We start from the raw sequence: 9,666 nt of genomic DNA on the forward strand, positions 1-9,666 counted from the left end.
CCCCCCCCCCGCCTGTGCAGTTTGTTGCAGTGTGGCAAAGAGGGAGGTGCTTTGCTGTATAAATGTTATATGCACTGCCGAGTTGTCACTGAGTGGCTGGTCTTGAGTGCACATTGCAGCCATCTTAAATCACATTTTCAGTGCAGCTCAGACAGTGCAGTTTCAAAATGGCTGACGAAGTGCTCTTCATTGCAGCAGTTCAGCTTGACTGTATGCAAATGAGCAGAGCTGTTGGCATCACATGCACCAGACCTTAGAGGTAAGCACCAGCTCTGCTTTGCTGAGAAACAATTTCAAACTTTGTTTAGGCAAAACTAACTAATTCTAAGCTGTATAAAATATCATAAAATATTGTCGTCTTTTTGTCAACAGGAAGGTGTTTTTTGGTCTTGGTTTTTTTTGGTTTGGTGTTTCTTGGTTTTTTGTTTTCCCTCCCCTCTCTCACTGAAATAATGCATAGACCTCTATCCTTTCTCAGTTACAGGGTTGATTGGGTGGGACAGGAGAGGTCAAAGGTCATACCCATATGTCTTGCTAATCAAATTATTTCATTTTGGCTTACTTCCTTACCAGGCCAGAAGAGCTCTCACTTTATTCTGCCCTTTCTCAAAAGCTCGCCTCATACTTTAACTAAAACATAAAATAAACTCTTTATAAACTTTGTTAAATTTTTGTAACCAAATGGTTAGATTTACATTTGATTATCACATTTTCAACCTGTAACTTTTTCTGGTGTAGATAAGAACTACAAAATCTTCGTAAATACATTGGAATAAGAATGATTATGTAAATGTTAACTATTTTGCAGGTAGCAGTTATTTGCTACTCGAGTAATGCTACTATAAATTCTGCAGAGCTACTACAAATGATAGAATGAAAGTTTCAAGGTAAATTATTCTTTTATTTCTTTTGTACAACTTAACTGAAATCTGACTTTCAAAGTGCTAATGGTTCCACACGGCCTAGTCTTTTCCGGTGTGTGTTACTGGTTCGTGGCCTAGCTATCTGTCATGCTCAACACCCACTAAAAGGTAGTCAATAGGTGTCAGTGTCCAGGGACATGAAGGTAGGAGAAAAGCAGTGCTCAGCTTTTTTTCCCTTGGGGAGGGGGAGAACTTAAAAGGAGGAGGAGAAAGAAGACTTTTTTTTTTTCTCAGGACTCACTCATAATCTTGGTTTGTGTCTGTCTCAAATACCTAGTTAAGGTCTTTATGGGATCTTAAGCTGGATATGAGTTAATTTGAGAGTAATTAAATAGGCAGTTACTTGAAGTTCTCCAGAAACGTATCAGGAGCAGCAGAAGAGCTGGATAACTCATCAGGATGTAGCTCATAGTATTTTCTTGTCTGAAGTTGAATTTAGTGCTAAGGATGTGACAGCCGGTACTAAACACCTAAAAGTTTAGTCCTTCCTCAGTATTTTTGTACATTAATTTGGTCCTTTTAGCATACTCTGTAACAAAGCACTTAGTGGTTAAATTAGTTTTTAAGTATCTGTTCCTATAAATGATCTTCTATTGTTAATGGCAATACACTGTTTATAAAGAAGCGAAGTATTCTGGGCAGATAGTGCATGTCAGGTTCTTGGGAGATGTGCTTTCTCTATGTTTACCATGTGCATTTAATATGAAGAAATTAAAAAAAAAAATCAGTAAAATGCAGGATTTTAAGCCCAGGTTGATTGCTAACTTCAGCTAACTGTAAATTTGTAAGTAATTGGTCATAGGATTTTCCTGCTTTAGGATAAAAGATCAGTGACAGGAATAAAGCGAATGTGTGGTCACAGGTGATGATGAAATGTAGGTAGGTAGTTTTATTACTTGTTTTATTGGTAGTGGAATTTTATTTAGTGGATTTGATTTAAGGCAGATTTTAGTTCATAGTGGCTTTTCTTGATTGGGTAAGATAGTTAAGATCCTGAGAACATTTAGGCACTTTAAACTGTTTGAGAACTTGGACAACAAATTCTACTGAAATGCATTTATCTTGATAAAATGTGAAGTTTTGCCATACATTCACTTCATCTAATGAATGCAGATTAATAACGTAGTGAGATTTCCTTCTTCCCACCCCCAAACAATAATCTTTCTGGTTTTCTGCAAAATACTCTGAGTCAAGTCATCCTGACCCCAGTCTTATAAATGATATCTGAGGTTTGTGTGGGTTTTAGTCAGTTACTGTTGTTGATTAATTCCAGATGTTAATAACTCATATTTTTCAAAGCAAGCAGAAACAATTTATTCTTCATGATGAGATCACTGAACTCCTACTTTGTAATCATTGAAGGGGATGAAATATTATGTCTAAAACGTACTTTACCATACACATCCTGTGGTGGTTTTGGTGTTGGTTTTTTGTTTTGGGGTGTTTTGGTTGTTGTTGTGGTTTTTTTTTTTTTAAGGAGCATATTAAAATGTCATAAAACAATAAGCGTATAAAAATTGTCAAGTGCTATTGGTTCTCTTGGTGTGGGTTTTTTTGTTAACCCCCTCTTTAATGGCAACATGAAAAGGAAAGGAGTATATTTTTTGACATTCCCTGTGAGGAGTGGTTCTTCACATGTATTACGTTTGAGTAAAATATTGTACATTCACACCATGTCTTTCATACAGTCCTTTTTGTGCCTTTTTTTGTTGCCCCCGTTTTTTTTTTTTTCTGTGAGCTGAGTAAGCTTAGTCCCATTTTACAGAAGAGGCACACAGAGATTGCCAGAGTTCAGAGGAAAGCTCTTGTCTCAGTGTCTTCCCTTTGGTCTTGGTTTACTTTGCTCTTTAACAGGCTGTTTTGAAAACAGTGTAATTCTTGGAAGTGCTGTACAAAATGACTGGCCCAGCAGGGAGCTGTAGCGTTTTATTGTATGAGCTGGGTGGGTGGGGTGGCTTGGGAGTTTTTTGGTTGGGTGTTGGTTTTGGGGTTTTTTTTCGTTGGTTTTCTTTTTTCTTTTCTAAAGTGGGTGTTGGAATGCATAAAATATGGTAAGTTTTGAAACCTGTGTTGCATATGGAACACATCCCTGTTTCCAGAAGTCAAAGTACACTGTAATGCTTGCTGTACAGTAGTACTGCACTGGTAGCTGACAGCGTGATCTCTTCTCTGGTCCCTCCTATAGTGTTAAAATGTGTTCTTTAGTCTTCAGAAAGAAAACAAAACCCACCGATTTACTTGCATGGGAACAAGGCACTTCAGTGGATGCTAAAAGAAAAATAATATTCTTTTATTAAATACATAAATTAGAAGTTCTTGATATGAATTAGAAATAGTTGTGTATAATGAATTAACAACTTCAACTGAATTGATGATCACTATACATTTTTAATGCAAGATGCATTGTCAGACTCTGCTCAGTGTTCTTGCATCTGCATTTTCTCCACTTCTTCCACTGCTGCATTCTAGAACAATTAGCTTTGTACTGCTGATAAGTTAACTTGAAGGATAGGCTTTCAGCAGTAAATAAATTGCTAATAGGGTAGCAGTCTCAAATACACGTGACTTTCAAAGAGAAATACCCAACAGTAGCTTACTCTGAAGGAGTGTATAGAGTCACTTTTTTCCTCAATTCATTTTTTTTAAGATGGTGTATTTGATTATAAGAAAATGATACTACTTTATTTTCATTTGTGCTCCAACTATTTGGATAGTTTTTCATTACTTAATTGTACTTGCTTGGAACCATTCTAACATGGCTTGATTATTTTTTATGTTCCTCTTAAAACTCAGAATTGTCTCATTTTGCACAGCTGCATCTTCTATTTTGGTAGATATTTTGGGAGCAAACAATTTCAGGCAGGATTAGGAACCAACTGGAATGGACTGTTGAATTAACGCAATACTGTTTAATGCATGCAAATCACTTTCAAACAGCTGACTTGCTTGGTTCTTTAGATACTAGAAATAAATGGTTACCAAGCACTTAAAACTGTTTTTCATCTTAAATACTTAATCACATTATGACTATTATTAAACAGTTAAATCGGACCTTTATTTTTAGCTGTAAACTTTACTATGTTTTTTTCTCAAGAATGTACCGTCTTCAAAGGGACTATAAGTAAGGCAAAATGTTTTGGGTTGATTTTTTTTCTACATCACCTTGATTTGCAGGTTAAGATCTGTCAGCTTTTCAGTATTTGTTTAGTAAATGACAAAATTCTTCATGTAAATTTAAGTGAGGAAAATGTGCTTTTTCTAAAGTTGATAAGGAGTCAAACCGACTATTTTCCCTTTCTAAAAGAAAGGGAGTGCAACATTAGACACTGTTACTGCCTGGAAGTTACCTGGTTTAGACACTTTCTCACCCCTTTTCTGTGGTAGAAAAGTGGATACAACTATTGTCAGCCCTTCCTCCCCCTCCCCGCCCCCTTCCCTTTCCTGCCTTCCTACTCCTGTTGATACAGGCTTCTGCTATAAAATATCTTGAAACAAACCACACCAGCTAAGATAATGGGTTGACAGACTGTCTCTACTTCAGAAATGAACATAATTTTCTGTGCCTTTCAAAGACCAATGTGAGAGAAACTTGGGAACTACCAACTTCTGGCTCTTGAATGAGTAATTTGTTCTGTTTCAAGCTTTGGAGGAGAAGACAGAGGGGAAGGGGGTGTTTTGGCCTCTGTGTGTGTTGCCTACCGAAGGCCCAGGGCCTTTCATTTTCTTTTGCTCTGTGGTGGGTTTTTTTCTTCTTTAATCAAGCTACTAGTGACAGATGTCATCAGGGGTTTGTTTGTTTTGTTTTTTTTTTTTCTTTTATTTTAGACAAACTTTGTCCATGAAATGCTTTTACATCTAAAATTGTGTCTGAATTAGGCAAATCATTCTGTGGCAGACTTTTCTGTACCTTTCTATTCTGAGATGAATCAACCGACATTTAAAATTTGAGGATGTTGTCTTTGATACGTAGCAATTGAAACCATACAGCTTAATAGTAATTATCTTGAATGCAGCTGGCCTTATTACTTTTGACTGTAACATCTGCTCTTTAAGGTTGCTTCTGATGAGAGACTAGAAAATTTTGTGCATGTTGGAGGAAGAGTCCTATTAACTGGCTTTGAGAAGGCAAAGTCATAAAAGCTCTCATGTTTCCACTGACCACATGCTAAACATGGGAAAGGTAGACAGACATTTTGGCTTTTTCTGTAGTGGCAATTGCTGGAGAATATAATTGAGTATGCTATTGTTTATTCTCCCAGGTTAGACTCTAGCATTTAAAAAAACCCACAGAAACCCCCTCCAACACCCCCCCCCCCCCCCCACCCCCCCAACAACCAAAAAAACCCCTAACCAACCCAAAACTGGAAACAAAAAAACCCCACCCAAATACCCTGTTTTGGAAGTGGCTAAAGCGGGCCCCTGTGCTAGTTCTTGGGGTCAGTTCATCAGCTCTGTACATGGCAGGCAGACATTGCTGCGCTTGGTTGGGGGCATAGCAAGCCCTCCAGTTACTTCAGTTCACCCCTGGCTCAGAGGCAGCCCCCTGAGCCCTGTATAACTGAGTTGGTGTATTTCTAACCAATTGCTCCTCCTCTGTAAAAACATTTTGTGTTTGAAAATGAGCTTTATCATGGCTAGCGGTGTGAGAGTCAAGAAGGCGCAGAGAGGAAGGTACAGCCGCAGAGGGAGTGTGGGTGACTCTGCAAGAACCTTCTGGAAGCGGGGTGGTGCCTCCCCCAGACAGCAGATGGAGAGCTCGCCCTCGGGGCTGCTGGCAAGCTGTGGCCTGGACTTCCCTGAGCCAAGAACAGAAAATATTCCAAGTAAAGGCTCTTATTTTGCAGTATCTGTTTTACTGTGTTGAGAGTCATGCTATTATTCTGGTATTTGTGCACAAAGCTGTAGAGCTGGGAGGGGGGGGCAGGCAGCTGTATGTGGGAAACACAAAGATTTTTTTGGTTTGCTTTTTTTTTTTTAAAGCAGCATTGGTGCCCTTTATTTTTAAGCTCAGAGGCTGTTCATCTGATGATTCATTCTGCAAATGACAACAGCATCACTGAAAGATGTATTCTGCACAGTGCTTAAATGTGCTAACATACACAAATCTGTCTGAAAGTAAGATAAATCAAAAGATACATGTGATGTAAAAGAAGAGCAATACCATATCACTTGTATAGTTAATGGCTGTCATTTTAATGTTACAGTCATTCTGGAAAAGTAATTATTTTTCCCTTACACATCACTTTAGGCTTTTGGATACAACAGCTGAGGGTGAATTGTAACAACCAACGAAGAGTAATTTGCACTACTAAATACTTTCAGATACAAAATTGGTATTTTTTTGATAGGACAGGTGAACAAATTGTGTTAAAGTCAAATAACCTAGAACCAGCCATATAGCAAATTATGCTCACAGTGGGAAGGGCATATATAAAGTAATTTGACTAGATATAACCTTGACACTGTTGGTATTCTAAAGAGGAACAGTGCAGGGAACTGGAAGAGGCCTGTGGTAAAAAGCAGGCTCATAGGGTCCTGAGGCGCTTTGCCTTTGCCCTGCTGGAATCGCCAAGCATCACTGTCTCCATCACTTTCCTTTTCCCCTAAAAGGTGCTAGGCTGTGGCTGCAGCTACAGCAGTGTTGCTAGATGTGTAGCTAGCCAAACATTACTGTCAGTTTAACTTGATTTTATTTAAGATTTCACAAATTCATGTTTATAGTTAGTATAATAAACAGTATGTTTATTTGCCTTGAGTTGTTTCATGCTCTAAGAGTTTCTTATAAGGCCACAAATGAGAGGAAAAAGATATTGGCGAATGATTCATCCTTTACATACACACACTTAATAGTAAGCAAAGCCTGGCTTCTTTTTTCCCCCCAAAAGTACAGTGACTTCAGAATAAGGATTTGTAAAATGAAATTCATTTATTAATGTAATTGGACTCAGAGTGAGGCTGAAATCCAAGCTTCTGCCTTTACCTGTCACTGTACCTTTTAGGTACTTGAAAAGATAAAGTCCACAGCTCCACATGGGGCATTTTTTTCTTCATCTGCCTAAATGAAGAAAAATTAAATGTGAAGTGGAAACAGCAGATTAAACGGCCAGACATGTTACCTGTCGGCATTAGGTTAAAAATGGATCTGTCTTACTTGGTGCTGGTAGTTATTTGTTATTGATGGGCTGCAAAATACTGAAAATACCAGTTTAAGAAAAGCTGGTTGCTGAGCATTGAGCATACCCATTTATTTGGTGTTATTTGTTACTACAGAGCGCTCACCAGAATCGCTGTGAACAGCGCAGTGTGTAGCAGCCTACTAGGAACAGGCTTCAAGGTGGAATTTCTTTTGCAGAGACTGTCAATTTTCGTTTATATAAACAGTAAGAGCAGCACTTGACTTTTGACATGGATCTGGATTATAAGCAAATAACTAGACAATATATTCTAGAACTGGTAGTAGTCTCGTGGGGGCGGGGGGAGGCGTTGCTCAGCAATATCCTGCTGCAATTTAGTCCTGAAATGAGGCCCCCTTTATGTAAATTTTTACTGGCGCCAGCTAGCTGTAACTGCAGTCTGGCTCCGCGTCGGCAGCAGCTAACATGTGTCATGGAGTTCTCCTGTGCACGGATTGCAGGAGCACTCTGGTTTCTGGACCGAAAGAGCCGTGCTGATGAATGTGAAAAGACGTACAAAGGAACCTAGGTGTAATTAGATTGCTAGTAAGTGAGAATACTGAGGAAATTTCAGCTTCTTTTTTTAGTGTGCTGTCTTGCACTGTGCTGTAATAAATTTATGCTTGTTGGTACTACTGTGTGGTATGTGGGAGGTACTTCACTGCACATAGTTGCTGCAGTGCTAATAGTTGGCAGCACAGAAGGCAGTACAAAGAGTCCGACTGGAGGCACTTGCAGTTGCAACGTTCCCTTGGAGGCTGTGGCATGCTCAGTGAGCTGCAGGGGCACTCCTGACACGTTCAGCCACTTGTGTGGAGAAGTGGGAGTTCCAGCAGGCTTTAACAAGCAGATGTAGGCTACTAGCTGAGAGGTACAACAGCATAGCTCAGGCTGGCTAAAAAATAGTACTCATGCTGCTATGTAAACAGAACAAGATCTTAGTATCAAGATGGCTGACCTGGAAGTGTACTTGTAGCTCATTTGCATAAGTATCACGAGCTGCATGTGAGTGGCTTACTCAGAGGAGGAAGCTCATTTTGCACGTGCCAACTTCTTGCCAGGTAAGAGAAGCAACTCGTTTTCTGTATTAATGTTTTAGAGGCCTTTGAAGTTAATTTTCCACTTAGGTGCCCATACCCCACTTTGGCAGAATGCCAGGAATTAAATTTAAATATAAGAGGTGTTTTCTGCGAAGCCTGGAAGTCATTTGTTCTTGCTGTAATTATTTTTGGGTTGCTGTTGTTTCAGGGAACATTAACTAGCAATTATTGTAAAATGTTTACTTAAGTAAAACTGAAGACTTTAAAAAATATTAGAAATTTGAGTATGTAGTTGCTAATGTTACTGTTCTTGTTTGGTTCAAACCTCTACTGTTTTGCTACTGTGCTATTTTTGTCTCAACACCAGTTGATGCACATGGAGGCTTAGCAGTACTGTGAACTTACCCCTGAAAAGGGTGCAGAATTAAGAAGGTTGAATCCACCAGTGGTGGTTTTTTGGCTTCATGGTGTTATGAAGAAATTTCATTATCCTGGTTGTAGTTTGAATTCTCTTCTTTTTTTGAGATGGCAAAGCTGTTAAAAGTATGGGACACTAATCTGTTGTCCATTTATTTTTTAGTATAAATGCACATTCTCAAGTCCATTTATGTAAATTTTAAAAAAGTATATTTGTAAATAGGGGAACAGATCAGAATATGATATTTATCTGATCTCCCCCCTCAGAAGACAATAAGCTTGCCTTAGAGCAGCATATTTTAACAAAATGACAGTATTGCTAATTATGTAATATACTGTATTGTAGTTATGCATGTAGCGCATGAAAGGACTGTATGGGGCAGATGTGCTAGTTCTGCACAAATGTATTTGTGGTGTTTATATTTTACAAGTCAAAAATTTTGTGACGGGGTGGGAGACTGGAAAGGGGAGATGGTAAAAGAAAATGACTGGATCTGGGAAGTCTCTGAGCTAGAGAAAAGAGATAGCTGGAGATGCATGAACAGGCCAAGGAGAACATGGTCACTTAAAGGTAGACAGCAGCTCAAGCTAGGGATGTGGAACTGGCAGTAGACGGGCCTGATCCAGCTGAAGGAAAAATGAGATTAACTGAAGAGAATAAAACTAAAAAGGTAGAAGGGCAAAGTAGGCAGGTAGATTATTTGAGCTTAAAATGGCAGTGATAGGGAGTAAAAGTATTGGAGCTATTCTGAAATGGACTGTGAATTAAGGCCAATAGAGAAGATGTAAATATGCTAGGAAAGAGAACTATAACTGGTTGATATTGAGGAGGGGGGGATTTAATGATAATAGAGAAGGGTATACTTCTGCATTGATATGGCAGAGTAAAATGCTGCATGCCAACAATTTGGGCCAAATAAGTCTTTTTTTTATATGTATCTCATTTACTTTGAAACCTTTGATAACTTTTTTTTAGTTATAAATTCAGATTTGATATGGGACGCAATTTTGCTTGTCATTTAGAAGTCTGGTTATATGCAAGTCCAGACTAAAAAAAGTACAAAAACGGGGGGGGGGGGGGGGGGGGGGGGGGGGGGGGGGGGGAAAAAAATT

The 9,666-nt window shown here is 38.8% G+C and overlaps 1 protein-coding gene across 3 annotated transcripts in view; it reads left to right on the forward strand.

The window, feature by feature from the left end:
- Positions 1-9,666, forward strand: part of ATF7IP (activating transcription factor 7 interacting protein) — a 112,212-nt gene that overhangs the window by 9,768 nt on the left and 92,778 nt on the right. The window contains exon 1 of one of the 3 annotated variants that reach the window (XM_010565848.1): positions 8,134-8,157. The exons of the other annotated variants lie outside the window; for them this stretch is intronic. The gene's annotated coding sequence lies outside the window, so the exon portion shown is untranslated. Of the gene's footprint in view, positions 1-8,133; positions 8,158-9,666 lie in introns of those variants that run through there. 3 annotated transcript variants of the gene reach the window in all.

This window comes from Haliaeetus leucocephalus, unplaced genomic scaffold (assembly GCF_000737465.1).
Source record: "Haliaeetus leucocephalus isolate CR32 unplaced genomic scaffold, Haliaeetus_leucocephalus-4.0 Scaffold196, whole genome shotgun sequence".
Lineage (NCBI taxonomy): Eukaryota > Metazoa > Chordata > Aves > Accipitriformes > Accipitridae > Haliaeetus > Haliaeetus leucocephalus.